The sequence below is a fragment of the Haemaphysalis longicornis genome, unplaced genomic scaffold (assembly GCF_048455015.1).
Source record: "Haemaphysalis longicornis isolate Haplotype H1 unplaced genomic scaffold, Haemaphysalis longicornis Haplotype H1 scaffold_20, whole genome shotgun sequence".
Taxonomy (NCBI): Eukaryota; Metazoa; Arthropoda; class Arachnida; order Ixodida; family Ixodidae; genus Haemaphysalis; species Haemaphysalis longicornis.
Window position 1 is genome coordinate 5,533,879 of NW_027526296.1, and position 23,946 is coordinate 5,557,824.

At 48.4% G+C, this 23,946-nt stretch overlaps 1 non-coding gene across 1 annotated transcript; it reads left to right on the plus strand.

Moving 5' to 3' along the window:
* The first annotated feature begins 20,941 nt into the window (after positions 1-20,941).
* Positions 20,942-21,013, plus strand: Trnap-ugg (transfer RNA proline (anticodon UGG)). Its single transcript has one exon. It is a non-coding gene; the product is annotated as a tRNA-Pro (tRNA).
* Positions 21,014-23,946: the final 2,933 nt, after the last annotated feature.

Below are 23,946 nucleotides of genomic sequence, written 5' to 3' on the forward strand. Positions count from 1 at the left end.
CCTGGTTTGCGGTAAATATAAGTTTATTTGCGGTTTTATATAAGAATCGCCAATTCTTTATCAATATACGCACACACAGCAGAGAAGACGTTTTGGTGTGCCCGCGTTTTTGTCGCGCTCATACAAGCAACGCCATCTGGTTTCCAAGCGTGCAAGTGGTGCCGAGCTGTGCTCCTATTGGCCGCAGGTGCGCCGCACGAGCGGCGTTTGCTCGACCGCTTCAAATGTTTGGCACTTTGCCGCAGCAACGAAAAAAGGTGGTTTTGCCGCTCGAGCGGCGCCGCATCAGCGAATTCGCAGTCGAAATCGCTCCATGTAGTACGGGCTTTAGGCAGCGCGAATATCGTCAGGGAGGGCAAAAGACTTCGTTTTCCGTCCGGGAAACGCGACGCAGAAACGAGAAAAATTTGGCTGCAAAGATTTGAATGGGCCTACTTCAGGCCGACGCTGCCATCACTCTTTGGCTAGGTAGTTTCTGAATGCTTGTTCTTGCTCTGTTAAATTCTGTGCAAGCTTGAGCGGTCACTTACGAAGAAATGCGTATTCCCTCCGCGACCGTCGTCCACCCTTTGTTCTGAGTAGGCATTGCGCGCAGCGGTGAGTTCGTCCCGTCGTAAGCTTTGTTTGGTTAAGAGGCCGTGTATTTGTAATGCGCGCGCTTAACTTCCTGCATAATTATCAGCGGCGTAGCATGTTCAGCCGGTTGTCATAAGGTTTTCGTGACGCGAGAATTGTTCACCTGAATTCGCGCTTGTTTTGGCCGACGGCAGCTTGCGTCTGACCATGTAGCGTGTGCGTCCCGAGTGCGTGTAAGCTCTTTGTGGCGTGAAGTCATGTTTTTTGTGTTAGCGACCCGGGTTGTATTATAATCCCGTTGTTATGACGTTGGAGTGATTTGCTGCGTAATATGGGTTTGGTCGGCGCGGCGCAAATTGAGGCTGTTACGAGAGAAAAAAAATTGCGGCTAGGAAATTTAATGCCAGCTATAGTCTATAGTGACCGCGCCGTTGACGTACCTTTGATTCGCAATTTCGGTTATCGCTTTGTAAATTCGCGCACCTTTGAATGGGCACTTGAAATGCATATTCGCACCGCAACGGCTACACGCCCTTTCTTCCGTGTATACACAGAGGACCGTTAATTACATCTTACGTTTCATTACACGTGCATTTGCAGTGTGCGCGCTTACTTCATCTTAGTAGTCAACGGCGCAGTGTATCCAGTCATTGCGATTTGAACCAAAACAGACTGGGCGACTATGTTATTTTCAGCAGACCTATTTTTGTCCAGCTAAGCGCTTGTAAACGGGTTTTGTGTAAGCGAGTTGAGCGTGGGCGCGGCACTGAGCAGATGCGCGAACATGAATTTGACCATGCTATGCTGACGGCAGAACGGCCACTAACTCTCTTCTACAATGCATTGTTGCCTATATTTGCGGAGTGTTTGTGGCGCATTTCAAACTCGGTGGTGACATTTTTTTCCCTTCTCAATGGGGTTATTTCACGAATCAATTCGAGCAAAGGATATTGGAGAAGCTTGGCGTTAAAAAACTAAACCCGAATGCCACTCCCAGCAGGAAGTCACGTCAGCAACACAAGCCACCTGCACGGCGTCATCACGGACGTTTGTTCAAATAAAATATCTTTTTGGTGGCACTAATTCTTTTAAATGCAGAGCGTTTTAGTAACTCACGATGTCACCCGCGTTGGCGTCCGTAGTCCGCATCACTACGTAGTCCGCACCCTACACTATATAAAGAAATACTACCTTCCGGCGCCAGGTTTCGATCCCACGACTCTGCGGGCGGAACGCAAGGTACACGGCACTTTACCGACTGCTCCACGGAGCCGACACAGAATGGAAGGTTACGCACGCGCCTTATATCCTTGACTCATTCAACCGTCGGCCACAGGTGCGCCCTCTCCCCCGCTTCCTCCTCGCCTTCTCTCCGCTCGCAACACCCTCTCTCGCCGCGTTCGGTTCGCGTTGATGTGGTGGCGCGATTTCGGCGCATAACACAATCTCGCGAAGGGCATTGGATTGGATTGGATTGGATTGGATTGGATTGGATTGGATTGGCTTGGCTTGGATTGGATTTGGATTGGGTTGGATTAAAGTGGATTGTGTTGGATTGTGTTGCGTCATAGCCGCGCCACGTTGCGTCGTAGCCTCTCCACGTTGCGTAATAGCCGCGGCAGGGGGTTCACGGCACGTTTCGTTTCACCATCGACTTCATCGACAATGTCTACGCTGGAAGACAACAATTACAAGAACAACAACCAATACGTAATCCATAAGACTTGCAGGCACGCCCCCCGCGGAAATGCTCTGCATTTGATCGTGCCCCTCGCGAGGGGGATGTTCTGATTTTTTGTGATGTTGTTTTCTCTTGATAATCATCGTGACATTGGTTTTCTTTGGAATTTCTTTCGGGTGTATTCCTGTGTTAGTGCAATGTACAAATATGCCAGAATATATCCCATCACAAAACTATTCTGTCCACGCGCCTCCATTAATAACAGCTGTAAACGACCGCGCCCGGTAAAAGAACGTATTGTATGAATTATTAACTCTAGTAATTAGTTACATAATTTGTACCTATAGAGGGACTCGATCTCTGGTTCGTATGAGAAATAAGAGGCCACAAAATCTGTAATTTCAGTTTACGAGATCGATTGATCGCAGTCTTCGCTGGCGCCTATTCCCAGAATTTCAAGCCTGCGTTTTTCACTGGGTTCGCACATGAACGAACGGCCGCAAGTGCAGTTTAGTGTATCCGGCTGCGAAGTCGGGGACGCAGGGACCTTTCACGTCGCTGCACAGGCGGCGACAGAATAAACCGGACCAAGCGAGCGGTGCGCGAAAACTATCGGCGCGACACCTTCCGGCCCAGCGCCTGCTGTCGAGATAGCGGAGGGCGCATGCGTGTCCCTCCCTAGAGTTTGTGCATGTCAGTTTCCTTGATGCCAGCTGCAGCACTTCGTTCGTCTCGAATGCGTCGCGCGGCGGCGCCTTGCGCGGTGCGCCTACCGAGCGGCGTGATGCTTGGCAGCAGCCGGCAGCATGCGGCATACGCTGACGCCGCGTAACTGTGCGTTCATCTGAGAATGTTTGTTCATAAAATGTGTTTCATAAAAACAGCGACTAGAAACGCTTAACAAACGGTGCTGATCCCTTTGATGCCCAAAACTTTATTATTTTGCCTAAGCGTGTGAGAATGTTTTTATGATCTAACAGGACTCCGGACATCACAAATTTGAAGTCAGAAAAAAATTTGGTTCATTAGGACGGACGATAGGACACAGTCGGCACTGGGAAACACTGGGCGCTGGCTACCCATATATCACTTGAACAAGAAAGGTACCTTCATGAGCATGATTTATGGTTGAAGTGAAGAGAATAACGTAAAGTTTGTGTTGCTATAATTTGTAATAACAACGTAATTGCACAATTTCGCTTACCTGTCGCTAGCGCAGTGAGCCACCCGGGCTCGATGCTTGTTGACACGCGTAAACAATATCTTTTTAGCACATGGAAGAACGTGCTGCTCTCTCTTCTTTAATTTTTGAAGATCCGGGATCCTTTGTCTGCCGATAGATGGTGTTAAATGTCGAAAAACATAAAGTGCGAGAGAAAAAAATATTGTTTGAGTTATTGCTCCTGAGAAACACTGGTCATCAAAGGGTTATAAAACTACGATTAAACTGTTTTAAATGAACCCAGCTGAATAAAGTTTACAGGGAAATTGCACATCGGTTGCTCCGAAATATAGTTATTAAGAGGCAGTTATGCATTGCTAGCCTTAACAATTACGCTTAGCGTTGCACTCGGGACCCCCGAAGGAATGCTCAGCAATTTTCACATTAAACCGTGCTATCAATTTGTCTTCTTACGCTATAGTATTTTATGTATCGTCTAGAATGCACATTACCAGCTACGTTTCACAGTTCAGTTTCGTACCTGCAGCTCATCGGAAGCCAAACACGCCGCTGTTGATCCCAGTGAGTGGAGAAAGTCGATTCGTCTGTGAATATACCTTCCTTCCACTCGTCCGTTGTCCACTGCAGCTCCACCGCCCGCGCGAACTCCAGCTTTTCCAGCCTCAGGCGGTCCGTTAGGTGCGGTTTCTGCGCTGCCAGATACACTCAAATGACAGATACATTCAAGAGACATTCAATGACAGCTTCTGTCGAACACTCTTAAAAAAAAGGTCGGAGCATTCACTAATGGAATACTAACAAGTTACTTGTCCCAGTATACAATAGGTACTCAGTAACTGGAGGTAGTAAATGTAGCACTTGTCAAAATTACTAACCGAAGCAGGCAGTAAACACCACTACCCCCACTAGTAAAGTCCCAGCGATAGCACTGTTCTGAGCTACATGCGTTTACTAACTGGCCATGCACAACCTAGTCATAAGCACGACCTTAATCTAGTGCTACCACTTCCTACACTCAGTTAATTTACTAACCATGCAGTTGTTAGTGCCAGAGCCTACGTGCAAAACCTCGGGGTAGTAAGGTTCGTAAGGAGTTAGTAAATACGGCAGTTACTCCCTTTTTACGACCTTTTTTATTAAGAGTGAATTTATTTTGCAGGGAGGAAGGGATCTGCAACAGCGGCGGCGACAATCAGTAGTTCCAGCTTCTCCCTGGTGACTTATAGGCCGCCGCTGAGCTCTGCTTCATTCAGTCTCCCCTGATCATCGCGGTCAGCTTGGATAATGCGGCTTGCAGAAGTCCTAGAAATCCCGGTGAGGCGGCAAATTTCCCGCTGAGTAGTCCCTTCGATGAAAAGTCGCACGATGTGCCCCCGTTGCTCGACGGGGACGCGGGACGACATTCTTCACGAATATGGCCATGGGACGAGTTACTTGCTTTATACGCTTCATAGCTATCGCTGCCCAATAAGTGGCATGGAAGGAAACGCCTCATCGCTTTTCAATAGCAAGTCACTTACAACTTACAATTGTGTATTTCGGTCTATTTTTCCGAAGCGAATAAACCATCGCTGTTTTTCAGTGCTTGAAATCAAGTGTTTGTTCGTCGCATAAAGACCAGCACTGGTTCAGTCATGTGTGAATCTTTATCGTAACTTTCTTCAACGCCAGTTTGCATTCCAGTGTATAAAATGATAAAAAGAGCGCCGAACAAACGTTCACAGATGAACGCACAGTTACGCGGCATCAGCGCATGTCGCACGCTGCAGGTTGCTGCCAAGCATCACGCCGCTCGGTATAGGCGCACCGCGCAATTGAGACGCCTCCGCGCGTCGCATTCGAGAGGAACGAAGTGCCGCAGCTGAAATCAAGGAAACTGACATGCGCAAACTATAGGGAGGGACATGCATGCGCCCTCCGCTATTTCGACAGCAGGTGCTGGGCCGGAAGGTGTCGCGCCGATAGTTTTCGCGCACCGCTCACTTGGTCCGGTTTATTCTGTGGTCGCCTGTACCTGCACACACGCACAACAGCATGTGTATATTTTTTTAATCTATTCACAGCAGCCTATAGCGACATGAAGGTGAAAGAAACACTTCTACAAAAACGGCAAAACACCCTAAGTGCGCGGAATTAGGGTAGGATGTAGGCCGTTAGTAAAAGCGGGCGCAGAGTGAACGCCGCTGATGATTCACAGTCATCGCAAGAAAGGCGAATGCAAGGACACCAGCGCAGCGCTCGAACGACGGCATTTGCGAATGAAGCGCTCTGTATGAACCTTTTCATCTGTTAATCTTTAATAAAATCTGAGTACGCTCTGGGCTGTGTTGCGCATGCGCAGTTACATCTTCCTTCTGAGTGCGCCAATTGTAGGGCCGCCAACACAGCCCACTGATAAAATGGCAGCTCCCAGGACGAAGTAAATAAAATAGCCTATACTGCCGCGAACCGTGCGCAAGACCTCTGTGCAGTGATTGCACGACCACATGCACGCGAATGCAAGAACAGAACTACCGTAACAGAGCAGTTTGAAATGTCCTCGCTCGATCCTTTCGCATTCACGAGCTATCCTGAGATGTTACAGCATGCCGCACACGTAAACAAAAACTGCGCTGGGCGTATGCGCCAGCGGCATCCACCCCGCAAATATCCCCTTGTAGACAAAAATATAAAACAAAACACCCTCACTCAATGCGTGTTGGTAAAACGGGGCTCTCGAAATCCTATAAATGCTACCAAAGAGCGATTGCGGCGCGAAAACAAGAGCAAACTGCACGAAAAACTGCAGCGAGTGGCCCGAAGCGTTGCGAGGGCGTGTGCTCTGAAGCAGCCAACAAAAATGGCGGCACCGCCGCGGCGTTAAAGGGACCGCGGCGCCGTGGGTGAGGGGAAAGAAAAAAGAGGAGGTCAGCGGAGAAGGAGGAAGCAGTTGGCGCTACCTTAGTAATTTTAGGGACCTTAGGTGAGATGTTTCAGTGGCGCCCCCTGGCTCTCTGACGTCAGCTTAGGAACTCGCGCCACTGTCGTCTGCTACACTTGCGCTGCTGCCACACTCACGCCTCTGTGGTCCGCTAGTGAGGGGCAGCAATTTAAGCCTAAGCTAAAAATCGCGCGCTTTGATCTTTTAGGGCATCAAGAAGCGTATTTCCAGTAATTCAGTTATTTTTCCATCCTCCGATAACTCAGAATAACTTCAAGCTGTATACCGCCCAAGTTTGCAACGAACGAGGAGAGAGAGACCAACTTTCTTCAGAGCATCGGTCAGATAATCGTGTGTAACTCGTCCTTTCTAGCTTATTTGCGAGGTTCAGGGCTCAGAGCTCCTCGATACGTATGCAAAATGCGTAGGCTCCCCTGAAGTATTTTATAGATCATGTTCTTATGAAGGCTCAACAGTGTAATGCCACGCACCGAGCAACGCGTCCCTACACACGCATCGCAAAGCAGGAAACAAAACGCTTGTCTTCTATTTATTTCGTTGTTGTTGACTTGTATCAGGAGAATATTTTTTCTATGCCCAACGCATTAATTTTTCTGCACCTGCCACACACGTCTTATTAGGAGGTTTGGGGATGTTTGAGAGGCGCACATAGTTCGTGTGGATATTTTCGTCAGGCTCTAAGGCATACACTACCTTCTTCAGAAATTGGCTTTCGGTATGGCTGCGTACACGAAGGTGCATATTCGCAGCGTGCGTTTATTCACATTCAAATGCAATGAGAAGGTTTGTGCTACGCCGCCGCGAAATGGCGCAGACGACGTTGTCCAGCGTACTCAAAGGCGAATTTTCCGCCCGGAATTTCTATCGTAACTAACGAACTGAATCTCAAACGGAACAGTTAGACATGACTACGGTGTTGAAGGCTTGATATACTCGCTAAGAAACACAAGAAATAGTGTACGTGGCTGTTTTCAGTATTATGAAGAATCACAACCGATGAATATCTCCAAGCCGCTATTTATTGTTTTCCAACCCCTTCAGGCGTAAAGAAGAAACCCTGGCCTACTCGGGGTCGAATACGAACTGAAGAAAATTACTCTTGCTTTCTGTCCTGGACTGAGAAACCCGCCCACCAACCAGCTCGATTTTACTGCTAGAGTTTTCTGCTCCTGCGCCTCCTCCTCGTACTCTTGAGTGCAGTGTTACTACAACGCATATCTGAATATTGGGAAGGCACGACTGTCGGAAATGCACCCAAATGTCCTTCAAGGCTTGAAGAAACATATTGTTATTGTATTTTTATCGTACACATTACCCGTTTGGCTCATTAAGCCTCCATACTGGTTAGAAGCCTGCACCCGCACGCACCTATACACACCGTAGGTTATATGGAACTCAACCTACATTTTTCGCGCCCCATAGTGCATCTCGGCGCACTTTCATGCTATGACAACGTAAAGTGATGTGATACAATACTTTCGAGCGGACCCGCCGCGGTGGCTCAGTGGCTAAGGTGTTGCGCTGCTGAGCACGAGGTCGCGGGTTCGATTCCCGGCCGCGGCGGCCGCTTTTCTGATGGAGGCGAAAAGCAAAAACGCCCGTGTGTGCGAGATTTCGGCACACGTTAAAGATCCCCAGGTGGTCAAAATTAATCCGGAGCCCTCCACTACGGCGCGCCTCATTGCCTGCGTTGCGTCGGCGCGTTAAACCCCCACAATCAATCAATCAATACTTTCGAGCGTTCGGCAGGGTTGCAAAAAACTGGTTTACCTTGCATACGATTATCACGAATCGTAGTGCCTTCTGCCAAAGCCGAGAGCCCCGAAGGCTTGGAATTTGTTTTGGTCTTTAATTTTCGCTGTTGTCGGTTTTTAGACTCTCGATGTTCCCTTTGTTCGAAAGATTTCTGGATACAGAAGCTGACGCATAACTCCGACTCTCCGCACAGGACTGGCTTCGCAGGATTGGTGCCACGCCGGTAATGTTTCTTCCGCAGAGGTGTCGAAAACTATACTGTAAATCACGCTTTGAGCTAGTGTGTGCGCTTTTAAGTCTTTTATTATAATAAAAAGTTGCGCATACGCAAAATCTTGTGCGGACAAACATCAAAAGTCAACCCAACGCAAAGAAACAATAGGTAGAGCGAGCCCGAGTGAAGCAGACGACAAATGCGAGAATCCCTAATCCGACGTCACGAAGACGCCCTTTGCAGCGCCGCCCGTGGTCGCGCTCACCGCCAATACTATTCATCGCAGGAAGCTAAAAAGAAAATACAGATACAGGAAACGTTCAAATAAGGTAACCAAGTCGTAACGGTCTACGTACTGAAGCACCTTGGCGCTATTATACATAAATTTAGAAAAAGGCGGAGGTTAATTCCCGAAATCCCTGAGGCTTATTTTATTGATCGCCCTGACGCGATTGAACCAAAATGAAGCAGAAAAGAACAGAGAGGGTAAGACGCTTTCTGCTTCGACGTGTACCTTCGATGCCTCAAAGGAAACGCAATCCGGGTTGGTCAAAGCAAGAATGGCGTAGGGATGCTGATGCATCAGTTAACCAATCTCCGAATTCCTGAAGCTTTTTAAAACCAGTAAAAGCTCGTTAATTCGAACTCGAAGGGGACCATAAAATTGTTCAAATTAAGCGGTGTTCGAATTAGCGGGCGAGCGGGCAGAAACCAAAGAAGCCGCCTCTGGACTTGTTATCACGAATCTGGGTCCCAGCACAGAGTTTGGTCCCAGAAAAGTGACCGCGGCACAAACAAAACCTGAAACGCCATGCGCCGTAGCACTGGGCCGGCGGCGCGGCACCCGCTGCGGAAGCAAAATAAGCTGTCGCAGCACCAAAGCGCGCGTGCTATGCTGCTGTCTCTTGATTCGCTGTTTTGAATCTCTACTAAATTTGGTGTGATTTGGTTTTGCAACACATTGTAATCCCCCTGGACCGACTTCTTGTGCGAAAAGCGATGGAAACCAGGAGGTCACAGTTCGAATTAACCGTGCTGGATATACTTACGCGCTCGAATTATCGGGAGTTTTCCCCATTGAAATATACAGGGCTGTGCGGGACCAGGGCGTCAGTTCGAGTTAAGCGTAAGTTCGAATTAACCGAGTTGGAATTAACGACCTTTCACTGCATTTATAACAAAAAATGCCGTATTATATTTATAACTGATTAGACGCATCCATCATATGAATGTAAAAGCAAAAATGGCTGCGTATCTGCTCCTTTCGTTGCAAATGCCGTCAAAAGACGATAGTCTTTATCGGCTTTTGCGAAGTAAATGCCTCCCTTCGCTTTCCCGCTCACCTGTCATGTTGTTCCTCTTGCGTCGCGCTCCTCCCAAGGTAAAGACGCCAAAGGTTTTCTTAAATCATTTTAAATTTCCCGAGTTCCACTGCTCCAAACCGGGTGACTCGATGCGAACGCTGCCGTACGGCGAAGACGCGCGTTAATCGAGGCGCTCTACTTCTGATCTGATCTGATCTGATTGTAGGGTTTAACGCGCCGACGCCACGCAGGCGATGAGGCGCGCCGTAGTGGAGGGCTCCGGATTAATTTCGACCACCTGGGGATCTTTAACGTGCGCCGAAATCTCGTACACACGGGCGTTTTTGCTTTTCGCTTCCATCAGAAAAGCGGCCGCCGCGGCCGGGAATCGAACCCGCGACCTCGTGCTCAGCAGCGCAACGCCTTAGCCACTGAGCCACCGCGGCGGGTCGCCCTACTTCAGCGTTTATAGAACCGCGTTTCCCTACTCCACGTGCATTGCAAGCAGAACGTGGAAACTATCTAGTGGAACCTTGCGTAACTGTTGCCGGTTGATTTCTTAAAATGGCGCCAGAAGCTATGGTGGCGCGGGCGACAGCAGGCGACGGCAGAGTGAATTCTTTTTCTGCAGTTGATGAAGTATTTAATTTCGCAGATTCAAGCATGTTTGATTTTTTTTATAAAGGAACACTGCAAATATCACTTCTGTATTGATTTGTTGTCTCATATTTGCGTAATGTCTTGTTCTTCTGCAACAATGTTGACAAGTATCAGCATTACACCGGACATAGACGGGTAGATTTAACTGTGACTATATAAGACTATTGCGCAGGCATTGTTTTGCTTTGGCCGGGTGGCTGAATCGGGTCACAGACAGACAGACGGACATACAGACATACAGACAGACCAAAATTTCTGGGTTTAAGTAGCCCAAGAAAGACTATCGTCTTTAATAAACTCTTTTGACTATGCAAAACGATACACACCGTAAAGGAGGCAACCAATAGCATCTATTAAGCCCGAGCTGCCTCAGGCCTGCGAAAAAAAAAAAAAAAAACTTTAGTGGAATACACGCCTCACTGGAATGATCATTAATCTAAAAAAAAGGGCCCATCTCCCAGCAAGGGGGACTCGAGTAAATGCGTCGCATAGGGGGTGGGTGTATTGCGTTAACGTTTAGTGTTTGGGGAGTTGGTGGTAGTGAATGCGTTGTATCAGCAGCTTCTTGACGTAGTTTGAATGACTCAAGGATATAAGGCGCGTTCGTAGCCTCCCATTCTGTGTCGGCTTTGTGGCGCAGTGGGAAGAGCACCATGTACCTCGCGTTCCGCCCACAGGTAGTGAATGCGTTGTATCAGCAGCTTCTTGACGTAGTTTGAATGAGTCAAGGATATAAGGCGCGTTCGTAGCCTTCCATTCTGTGACGGCTTTGTGGCGCAGTGGGTAGAGCAGCATGTACCTTGCGTTCCGCCCGCAGGGTCGTGGGATCGAAACCAGGCGCCGGTAAGTATTATTTTTTTATATAGTGTAGGGGGAGGGGTGCGGACCTGTTGTTGAGAGCGAGGAGGGTAGCGTGATGCGGGAGAGGAGGAGTGGGGGAGAGGGCGCACCTGAAACGGCTGTTGCGGACGCCGAGGCACGCCAACGCCGACAACGCCGGGTGACATCGTGAGTTAAACAAATGCTCTGCATTTGAAAGTCGTTCTGAGGAAACCACTGAACTGGTGTGCCTGTCCCCAATGCGCATCGTCCTATGCTGTGTAGGGCAAGGAGCCAAGTGATCTGCGTCACACACAGTTTGTTAATTCTTCGTGCGCACGTCAGCAGCGCACGATTGAGACGGAGCCGACCCCACCATTATTAAGCGCCGATGCATGAATATAGAGGCCGTGGTTGCCACCGCCATTTACTTCAACGCCTACCCAGGCCGGAACTGCGTCAAGCCATATAAAGTAACAGGGCATACATCATGGCTTCGTGCGGAACGGGCACAATTCACCTCTTCTACGGCCACTGTCGGCGCATGCGCCTGTCGGTCCTATCTAAAGGCAACAATGTACCCTAAACCTTCGTTACATCAAAAACGCCGTAATCTAAATCTCGCTTTCCCTGTAATATAAATCTCGCAGGTTTACACGCGCGCGCCGTGCATCCAGTGATCTTATCAGAGGTTTTCGGTCGACCAACCGGTCTATGGGGAAATGCATTAATTTCTTTGGCAGGACGCCACCGGTCCGACCGAGAACGCTTTCGCTTTAAATGCGGACGTCGAAGGGTTTCGTCGCGTCTCCTTCATGTGTTGTCGCTGTGTAAAGCAGAGGTACCAGCAACTGCGTAGTACGCCTTTAGTTCTGCCATGCAAGGAAGCAGACGACGGGTCTCGGAGTTCATTATGGGTACGGAAGGTGGCAAGCGGGAATAAGTGCCGGGGAACGTGGTGGTCGGCTGAAATCATTCCTCCTGGTGTGACTACCGCCTTCCAGAAAGAAGCGGTTCGGTTGGTAATAAAAAGAATGGGCAAAATCGCAAGCGGGAATTGTCCAATAAATGCGTAAGCCGCCGGATCGGAGCACTAATGTCGGCCTAACTACTTCGTACAGATGTATTTCACGAGAGAGAGAGAGAGAGAGAGAGAGAGAGAGAGAGAGAGAGAGAGAGAGAGAGAGAGAGAGAGAGTGAGAATAAACATATTTAATTGCGAGCTGAATGGTGCAGGATGGTGAGATCACCGGCCTAGCTCCGGGCTAGTTCGGAATTCCCGGTCCTTGCTGGCTGCTCGTGCCCTCTATATATGAGCATGCGCTGGGTCGAGTCGGGAGGGCCGAGCTGGACAGCCGGTCCACCCTCTGCTCGTACGTGACACGGGTATTAAGTGGGAGGTACCGGGATGGTTGGCACTCCAAGGCCCGATGGTACAGATGGTACAAGTGCTGTACCATTGGTTAGGGTAGCTATGGTAGAGGAGGGTTGAGTGGGGTAGGGATTCATGCACAACCTCGCAACACCCCTCAGAAGGATTTCTACCCCCTCTCCGCCCCCCCAACCTCCAAAACAAAAAAAGATTTCACAACCACGAGCCCAGAGATTTATGCACCCCCCCCCCCCACCCACCCCCCAACATCCCCCTAGGAGGACTTCGACTCCCCACCAAAATCGAAATTCTGGATGAACCCCTGGAGTGGGGCTAGCAGTCGGCCTGCATCCGGCGGAGTGTGGTTGCTTTGGCTCGAAAAAGGTGGGAGTGGGACGGCGGGAACCGTTTACGCTCGTGTGTGTAGTGGCAGGGGGTATCCGCGCAGCTTGAGTGTGTGTGTGCGGTCTCCTCCTGGTCATACCTCTCTTCGAAACATTTTTTTTTTCTCAGGGGTAGCATAAGCAGCGAGTATACTCTGAAAATATAAAATGCCTCCGTAGGACATTATTTATCCCCATGGCGCGCAGCCATGCGCGCCCCTTTAAAGTCAGCTTTACTGCTTCAGGAAAACGCATGGCGGGAAGACATTGCTTAGGGTAAATATGAGTCGTCCTGCACATAGACTTTCATGCTAATATATACTAGAGAGAAATCTGGCACTGCAGTCGCAAGCCGCCATGGGTGGCGCCATCGCAGCTAGCTACGTTCCTCGCCTACTTGGCTTAGCTAACCATATGGCTTCCTTTTTGTCTAAAAGCCAGAAAGGTGACATTTTTTTCTTCTACATCGTGCATAAAGCTTCTAAATAATTACTGACCCGTAAATCTTTCTGGAAGTTCAATTTTGTAATAACAAAACAAATTTCAATAATCTTTTGCAGTAATAGTGTCGCTTTTTTGCAGCCAGAGGCAACTTTTCAGCCTGTTCAGGAGCCATGCCAAGAACAAATGGAACGTGCCTGGCCGGTACATGACGGAACGCTCGCTGAAGCGCGGCTCCCCTAGACTGCGACCCCAGATTTCCCTCTAGTGTACATTAGTAGGAAACTCTATGGTCCTGCAGGTCATTTGGCGCTCTTTGCCCCAGTTGGCCTTGCGCCATTACCATCATCATCGTCATCATCATTGCGAATGACCAGATGTATGTGCATATGAATGTTGTGTTCATTGATTCAATTTTTTTGACAGTTAGCGCCTGTTTCGTCCTTCTTTCTTAGTCCCCGTCGTGTTAGCGCTATTCGGAGTATGCTCTGATTCATGCTGCATATGCACCCATTAAAGCTCTAAGAAAGAAGAAAACGTGGCGCAAACTAGAGGTGCACGAAGAAAACAAGGAAAGGCACATTTCTTCTTTCTTAAAGTATGTACCTTCTTTCTTAAAGCAACAAGTTTTGTTAACTCATTAAAGCTCTTTTGATGCAACCTGACAGAATGACGATAATGTGCATTACGTAAGAAACCCCCGATCGCAACGGAAAAAATCGCATCAGGCTTGTCGTTTCATAAGCGATCACTTCGAATGTTCTTTCGCGGAGTTGATAAGTTTTAGCCGGCTGATATAAGAGACGAAACGCTCAGCTACAACGTGAAACAGCCCTTGAAAAATCAGGAAAATATAAGAAAAAGAAAACAGAGAAAGGAAAGAAATGACCGCGTTGTTTTTTCCTGCCGTCGAAACTGCCTCTTTCCGCAGTCTGTAGTGTCATCCTCCATTTGCCCGCAGTTGTTCTACCGGCCTTTCCTTAATCGTAGTGAACTATAGCGCTTGCAGCCATGCATGAATGCTCCGCAAAGCTGATGGCACTGTTTTACTGAAACTGACACCTTTCATAATCTCAGACTCCATTAAAATGCCGTTAATCCTGATAAAAACATTGTGCGTGACGTCAGCTCCGTGAGTGTATTAACTCTATTGTCTGATCAGACTTTGTAAATAGTTCAAATCATGTGTTCCTCTTCATCATTATAATCATCATTGTCACAGCATTCATCTGGCGTAGCAAGCCAGGCGGTGTAGCTCGGCTGACATCGCCAGACTCACTAAAGATTGTTCTCTCTCTCTCTCTCTCTCTCTCTCTCTCTCTCTCTCTCTCTCTCTCTCTCTCTCTCTCTCTCTCTCTCTCTCTCTCTCTCTCTCTCTCTCTCTCTCTCTCTCGCACCGAGCGACAACTTCAGTGTTGTCGTTGGCTCAGTCCATGAAGTCGACCGGCGTAAATCTACTACCGTCAATAGGGCACTCAGTTTCAGTGAAACACCGCGGTTATACATTGAAACGCCAATAAGAAAGCAGCAACACTCAGCACACCAGCAAGGGAAGGTGGCGCCGCAAGCGCGCCGCGCACCTGACTCCGGCAGTCATCTTCGTCACACAATCGGGAAGAGTTTAGGGAAAGGCGTAGTTTTACTTGCTCTGCCACTGGGAAAAAAATTGGCTGCAGTGTCGGTAACTGAGCGCGCGTTTCAATCATATGATGGCACCGCAAACTAGTCTGGTAGATGATTGACAATCCAGCGCGCAAAAACACGGCACAAAAAAGAACGAGAGTTAGACAGGACAGCGCTGCACAAAAAAGAACGAGAGTTAGACAGGACAGCGCTGCTAAGTTACAACATGGAAAAGAGCCCGATGTAGCAGAAATATAGTTCAAGAGGACTGTGATTTGGGCGAGTTGGTGAATGTTCATGATTGACAATCCAGCGCGCAAAAACACGGCCTGTTTTTGCGCGCTGGATTGTCAATCATGAACATTCACCAACTCGCCCAAATCACAGTCCTCTAGTCTGGTAGAGTTAGGGTGCGTTCCAATTTACGCTTTAGACGGCTTCGTTGTCGTCTTCTAGGAGAGTCCGTCATGGTAAGGCCCCTTCCAATTCGAACGAGGCAGTCAATGCAGACTGCTTCAAGGAGACAGCATCGAAGTCAGCAACGACGCAAGGTATACCTTCCTGTCCGATCTACCAAGTGACGCAAGCGCCACCTTTTTGCGTAATAATGTAGTTGCAAACTAGCTTGTGCTTTTATTGAAATATTTAGTATGATTCACTAGTGCTACCAATTATTTTGTTTAATTTTTAAATCACGTAATGTTTTTAATAATAACGGTACCATTATGTACGAAACGAGCGGCTTGCGCGGCTCAGCATGTCTGCTACGAGGTACGTCGTCGTCTGCGTTGGTGTTGCGTTCGTGACCGCTGCGCTGTTTCTTTAGATGTCTAATTAGACTTCTTCGTAAGCTGTGCACCAAACTGTCCGCGAATTGGAACGGAGCCTCAATGTGCTTCCTACGGGAGCAGGGTTGCGCGTCTCATTTCTATCAGCCGGCCCGCCGCCGGTTACACCTTGGCAGGGAAGCTTACTGTCAGTGCTGCGCATAAGCCCCCTTTTACCCAGTTTCCGCAGTTATGCGCATGTAAGTGGCTACGGCCGCTCATCTTTGTGGCCACCGCAGCCGGGGGGACACATGCACGTACAGTGATGCACCGTCTTAGCTGGAGCAATGCTCTACCCCCTTATCGTCTCCTCCTGCTCGGTGTGAGGTAATTTAATCCCAATTGCTGTACTTCTCTGAAGTTTAAGGGAGCACGGAAGTCCTCTACATTCGTTTAAACAGGTTTCAGCAGAAATAGCTGATATATCCTACGCTAAAGTTTTTTTTTAATTGCGACAGTATGCTTTTTGGCATAAGGTCCTGCAGGTACAAGTTTGCACCCGTTTTTCGGAGGAAGTCGAGAAGACAGCGGTGGTGGGGCCCCCACAGCCATCAGTCGAATCTGATGTTCCAGCTTAGCGTGTGGACGATATATGCGCTGACACCCACCCGCATCACCTTGACACTAGTGCGGTGGCTCCTGCACGTGTGACGGGTAGCTTTCCCGCACGAATTTGGACCTCAAGATGGCGGATGGTCGCACAGCTTTAATCCCCTAGGGAAGCTGTATACAGGAACTGAGATTTCTCTAAAGATGACGAACGCTCATTCGAAAGAAGCGTTTCAACTCGCTGGGGCTTCCAAGCGGGCTGGTCCCGTGCATGCTTACTCGCACCACACTAGCTCATTTTAGTGTAATGTCAAGTGACCAGGTGGATTAAAATTGCACAGGCGCCGATGGGAAACGAGAACGAACCGTTTAGTGGCCTCCGGAAGCTTACAGAGGTCAGCACAATTTCATTCTGATCGCTGGAACTGTACGTCGCTCCAATGACAACGCGACAAAGCCTCTCCGGAGAAATTATTAGAATTATTATTAGGCTGTTATTATTGTTATTTTAATTATTTGTTTAATAGGGGTAACTCAAAGGTCTCGTCAGGGATGGGGAAGGAGGTAGAGAAGGTCAGGGCGTCTACATACTCTTGTGTATCCCCGTGATACTTGCGAAAGTCCACAGGGACATGTCAGTCTCTTTTGGGTGAGCCCGGCCCGGAGGAGGCGATGCCCCATGCCGGAGGGTCTGACGTTCGGCGGAAGATGGGCTCTTCTCTCCGCCGCGAGCCCCGAGCACTCCCCAGCATGCGACGCGTTGTTGGCCTGATTGGCACGTGACACGAGGAGCAGGTCACGACGGTCGTCTCCCTGCTATTCTCAAAGGGAAAGGGAGCGGCTGGGAACGTATTCCCGCCACTTTGCGAGCTCGTACTCTCTAAGCGCGGCCCCGGCTCTTATTTTGTGTACCAGTGCTTGGGCCCCTCTGGGAATTCCTCCTGGCAGTGGTCTTGGGTCATGAGGTGTACCGGCACGGAGCTTCGCCCTGCTCTCTTGCTTGGCGGCGGCTCTGCCGTCCCGCAGAGTCAGGGTCATACCGTGCTGGGGGAACAGATATAAACCACCATGGAAGACGGTACGTGGAGATCTACAATTTGTTTCACGATAGTTCCAGTAAAAAATTCCCCGCATTTCCCCGAGGGGAAGAACGTGAAAGTGCGAATGCACGAGTTGAATTTGCGCGGTTCGGTAATGTTCGCGAAAGAGAGATCACACACACACACACAACTACAAAGAAAGAAAGATGCATTTATTCACAGACACCTATTTGTGTTGTCGTTGTACTTGATTGCTAGAGCGGATCTCAGCTTTGAAATTTCGTGTCAGTGCTCCTTTAAGCGGGTGCATTAGCCCTTCTCACGCCCGAGTCCTGGCCAATCCCCCACGTGGGTATGTGTCATGTCAGCGGCCAGGCTGCGCGCGCCCATCTCCACGTGCGCGGACATCGCCGGTGGACGCAGGTTCAGGGTCGCTTAAGAAGTGCATTGCACTTAAAACATGAGTTACAGTCGTTTCCCGTAACCACACGCCTCGGCAGCAGCCCATGAGTTGACAGCAGCGGAGGGGTTCCTAACAGTGTGCAGCTCCGCGGCGAACAAAGCTAATTATGGCGGTAAGAACTAAGTCATCACGTATTATACCTATTAGTGTCAGTAGTATAGTCGCCCACGAAAACGTGGCCGGGCAGACTATACAACCCGTAGGGTTTAGTAAGTCTGTGTTTGAATTCGGCACCAGATTCGTCAGTCTTGTGTGTTGAGTGATGGGTGAGGAGGGCGTTAATGCGGCGTTCCTGGCGATATGCGACAATGCCATATGCTGAACGTGTATTTTTTCAACGAGTGGCTGGCAAATGCGACTATAGCGGTGCGCTGTGGACATTCATTGGGAATGCCCGGTGTAAAATGTCGCGTGCAAGGGCGTGAGCCGCCTTATTCCTGAGGAAACGCTGCGTATTGCGGGCTCCCACAGTCGGAGCAGTGGCGCTTCTACAGTCTACAGGCGACTTATCCGTCTGGAATCTCAAGCTTACGACGGGGAGGGATGAAATGCTCACATATTCTTTACGATTCATCAAAGTATCTACTATTATTTTTTCTGTATACATCTTCAGCTGCTTAGTTGGGAAGCCACATGTAAGGAGCTAGTACACTACATGTGGTGGTGGTGGTGATTTATTAACAAAGGAGGGAAGAGTGCTTTTGTAGCAGCCGGTGACGGTGACTTGCCTCGTGGAGAGCGAGAGAAGTGAAGGAAGAAGAAGCGCGTGCCGATGACTGCAGCACATCTTTTTTCGTCTTTCTTACTTCCAATTTTCCTTCAACGGTGTTCGTTTTTACCTTTTTTTACCTATTTCTCTAATCTCCTTACTTTTATTTCTCTAAAAAAGCCTGGTAGTGCGGGCCTGTTGGTACATACTTGACGGCAATAACAGCAAGAAATTCTCTAGTCATCTACTGCTAATCCATTCTAACATTTAAACATTTTTCTTTTCCTACAAAAATTACATAATTTCTTTCGGTAAGGAGCCCATTTCCTGGCCAATCCCCCGGAATTGGTACGAGCCATTTCACTGGTACCACCATCACCACTGGAGACAGCGTGCGGCCGAAAAAAATGAAGCGTGAAAAAAAAAAAAGAATTAGAGGAGAAGCGGAGGCGTGACGTGGTCAGGTGGCACGGTGCTCGGTGAGTTCTCAGCCACACGCTTAAGCACCAGAGACTCAACGCTGAGCCAAATATTCCACCTGGCCTGAAAGGCTGTCGAAAGTTTTGTGATTTTGGCAACACAATGTTGGTCTCAGATCAGCGAGCGTACTGGCCGGAACGCTGCGTCATCAGCCGGCCCCGACCACGCCAGCGGCAACCGCTCTGGCGCCATCGGTCATCACTGAAAGCGGCCAGCGCACGTGAGTTGAAATTTTTGTGGCTGGATGGGCAAATCGTGGCAAATCGATGTGACAAATCGTGTAGGGACTTTGCCATGTCGCTTAGGTTTGGACATCTATTTGCACATTTTTCCGTTTTATTCTTCCTGTAAATACGTGAATATATATATATATATATATATATATAGTAAATCCGTCAATCTTTGTCCTACACCATAAGGCCTCGCTCCAGCCGCAGGCTGAGCCTGAACGCCTCTCCCCTCCACCAGAAAAAAAGAACCTGTGACACCATTGAACCTGTGACACCTGTGACACCAAAAAAGAATTGTGACACCACAATATCTGACTTTTGTTTCAAAATTACCAAATCTTCTCCCCTACCCCGTCCCTGTTGTTTCAATAACCGTTTTCTATCTATCTATCTATCTATCTATCTATCTATCTATCTATCTATCTATCTATCTATCTATCTATCTATCTATCTATCTATCTATCTATCTATCTATCTATCTATCTATCTATCTATCTATCTATCTATCTATCTATCTACCTATCTACCTATCTACCTACCTACCTACCTACCTACCTACCTATCTATCTATCTATCTATCTATCTATCTATCTATCTATCTATCTATCTATCTATCTATCTATCTATCTATCTATCTATCTATCTATCTATCTATCTATCTATCTATCTATCTATCTATCTATCTATCTATCTATCTATCTATCTATCTATCTATCTATCTATCTATCTATCTATCTATCTATCTATCTATCTATCTATCTATCTATCTATCTATCTATCTATCTATCTATCTATCTATCTATCTATCTATCTATCTATCTATCTATCTATCTATCTATCTCAAGTCTCGCCCAAATTGACAAGGAATCTGTCGTCGCGAGGAGCATTGGATATATCTATGTCGGTTGTACGTCATGACTCGCTGCTGATGAAACCCTTTGGCTCGCTGTGGTCTTTATGAGTGATTGGACATATCTTTAGAACTATTGACCCACATTGGACTTAATTCAATGGATCATTTGAACAGGCTCTCAAGTTACCGCTAGATTTATTCTCTTTTTGTTTCTTGATTTAGATTCTTTTAAAGTCTGGGTTCTTTGATCAGGGACAAAAGAGCAGACTGCGGTCGTTCCTCTCTCAAGGGACCAGCGTTTCTGCGCACAACCGGCACAAGCAAATGACTGCCCTGGAATGTACAAATTAATGACCAAGCGGATTTCGGCATTTCAGTTTCATACTAAGCACGATATGGGCTGGAAACTACTGTTTCAGTACATTTTTTAAGCTTCCAGCTAGCTCAACAGGTCAAGCAATGATTTTCGTCTACGATGATTGTGTTGTCAGACATGGAAGACGGCTGCACAGCAGTCGTAAGTAAAATGTTTATCTTGTTTAGTGATCGACTCAAGGCCGCACCTTCCTTCGAATCGGTGCTCCTGCCTTTCTGGTTACATTTTTACTCAATCATTCGCGATTGCTCCTAATTAAGTATGGATACAGCCATTGCTAGTATTATCGAATTTCATAAAAAAGATAAATGCATGCACCGTTAAAGATTAGGTCATCGAGAAGCTAAAGCCGCATTCTAATCACGGCGCGATTCAAATATCCGCTATTCCAGAAACCGGATTTTGCATTACACGGCAGCCAGCCTCTTTACGCGTTTCTCCGTGCGGGCGTGTGTGCGTAGCGGCCCGTTGGTCTAGGGGTATGATTCTCGCTTTGGGTGCGAGAGGTCCCGGGTTCAAATCCCGGACGGGCCCGGAACATTTTCTTTTTCAGCTGCCAGGAAGAGATGGTGATGTTTGCCCGCCGTTCATTTGCTCTTTTCAATGGCGCTTTGCATTAAGATAGACGAAAAGGCCGTTCGGGACAAAGTGGACGTCGCAAATGAATTCAATGTACATACTTCCATTCTGTTTATTCAAGGTCCCCTCCTTGTAACATATCAAGTCTCAACACGGTAGATATGAGCGCAGAATTTATAACATTAGGAGGCCTTTTTTCGATGTTCTAAACTTAGATTCAAAATGCTCGTGCCTGCCGGATAACATTCCTAATGCTTTTCTGCGTATACACTGAATCATTGGCTCGCTTTCTGGTGGCTATTTTTGTTCGCTTTTTAAACCGGCATTGTCCCTTCAGACTGACGCATCGATCGTGTTGTACCGGTGTTTTGAGGGTGAAAGTTGCGGCGGCGGGCTGTTGGTCAGTTTGCGTGAGTGGAAGGGGAGATATTCGAGGTTCACGAAAAGTGGGTAAACAGATGTTAAAGAGCTCAAAGGTGGAACTTGAAGACTAGGGCGCCAGATGCCGTAGCTACTTCCATTGCTCTCACAATCAACTCGCGCTTATATTGAGGTAACTAGCTGATCAAAGCTGCCTCTCATGTCTTGATAGAAGGAGAATATTTATTATTTGAGTTGTTCTCCCTGAACACCCGCCGCGGTGGCTCAGTGGCTAAGTCGTTCTGCTGCTGGGCACGAGGACGCGGGTTCGATTACCGGCAGCGACGGCCGCTTTTCTGATGGAGTCGAAAAGCAAAAATGCCCGTGTGTTCGAGATTTCGGCGCACGTTAAATATCCCAAAGGTGGTCTAAATTAATCCGGAGCCCTCCACTACAGCGCGCCTCATCGCCTGAGGAGCGTCGCCGCGTTAAACCGCATAATCAATCAGTGAATCTCCCCTGAACGTAACCTTGTACATGACCATGCTGCATGAAAGAGTGTAGGTGTTTGCCACAATTTAGCACAGTTTTGGGTTAATGTCCGGTGTTCCCACCGAACTTCCTCGCCCACATCAATTTTCAGATATTTATCCGCCGCAGAGTTCGCGATTTGTCGGTATTTAAACCAACTTATGGCACGGGGAAGGATCGTGTTCGTAGGCGTAGAATGTAAAGACGTTGTTAATTAACTTTGTTCTGGGGCGGAAGTACGTATATGAGTTCGCGTGCCCCTCGGGCGGGAACCACGTTCTATTCCAGACCCTTGAGTCCTGCTGTCCAGCTGACGTTAAGTTTCTTCAATGTGGACGCGAGTATCCTACCAAAACGTTGGCGTATTTTCCCTGCAGTCAACAGCCTAACGCCCTTTGAGAGTCTGTAATGTTGTTTACGCTTCTATGTGACACTCCCGGCAGGCGGATTGCCAAAAAGATGGCTCGAGAGAGAGAGAGAAAGACTTTATTGCATGATCCTGCGTGGGGATGGGGAATCAGGAGACCCTGTGAAGTAGGCGGTGTCTTCTTCCCATTCCTGCCTTGGTTAAGGCCTCGAGGGGTATTGGGCCAGTGGCCCGGCTCGAGCTACTAAGCTTCCTCCAGCCACGCAGCCTCTCCCCCGTACCCTTGGATGGGCACGGTAGTGAGTTGCGCCGGCGTCAGAGTGCTCCGTTCGCTCTTGCCGAGCCAGGGCTTCCTCGAGCCGCTGGATGGCTTGCCTCTGCTGCGCGCAGTTCGGCGATGTCATCATTTTCACTACGGTGGGATGTCGGTCGGAGTAGTGTTCGCACTCGTAGTGTTCTCAGACGTATCACTCGCGCACTCCGCGTTTGCGCACGCGTCAGCGGTGTCCGCGTTTGGGGTGTCACAGCACTGGGGATCGCGCACTGCACCGGTATTCACTCGTCCGCCACCCTGTTCGTCTCGGTGGTGGTGGTGGGCTTGCAGGATGTGGGACAGGGTAGCGGGTTCACTCGCGCACTCACTACACATGTAGTCTTTGAAGCGTCCTGGGCACACGTAGCGCGCCAGAGCCGGCGTAATCACAGTTCTTGTTTGCAGTTGTCGGAGTAACACCTGCTCGTGCCGGTTGAGTCCGGGATGAGGTGGGGGTTGTGTCCTTCTTTGCTCTTTGTAGTACCGGAGTATTTCCCCGTACTCCAGTAGTGGTTCGTAGTCTTCTTCCTCTTCGATGGCTCGAACTTCCGCTTTTTCGTTCCTGTATGTAGGAGGGTCATGCAGTCGATTGTCAGGGTAGTCAACTGCAATTGCTGCCTCTTACTTTCGAGCATTTCAGATTAGGTGTATTCGCCGCGAGCTCGACATGTAGGTGGCGACAGCATCGCGCTGCTAGTGTGGATGCTCCGCTGGGCGGCCCGTAAGAATGCACAGTGTGGGCGCGCTTCGTGCTTTTTTCTCCCCGTATGTGCGCACGAAAGGTGCAAACAAGAGTGGCATGCTGTAGTTCGGTTCCTCAACGTTCAATGTACAGCATGGAAGCGGCAGTCAGTCTCCATTACTACGCCAAAAAAAGCGACGACTCATAGGAAATCTCAGAATGGCCGTAATTGTGACAATGAACTTGTGCGCTGTGGCTCGTAACAAGCTCGATCTTTCCAGACTATGGCTTTGAGCCTTCAATAAAAGCATAAATAGAAACAAATCAGGAAGCCTCGCTCTGTGAAATTCAGTTTACAATGGCAATCTCAATCGCTTTCACTGGTAGCATGACGCATTATTGCATTTGTGGGATGCCCTGAAATGGTAACACTACTTAAATGCCCCGAAATTCTTTCTAAGAGCTTACGATATTTTTTGTGTGTTCAAAAGGCAACATAAAATTACTGAATTTTGATCAGCGCAGAGATATAAATGTAATCGCTCTAACGGGTCTTTTAAATGAAATTTTAGCGACTCTGAGGGAAGGTTTCATGAATAACGGTTTCAGATCACTTATTTACGGCTTTCGTCGCA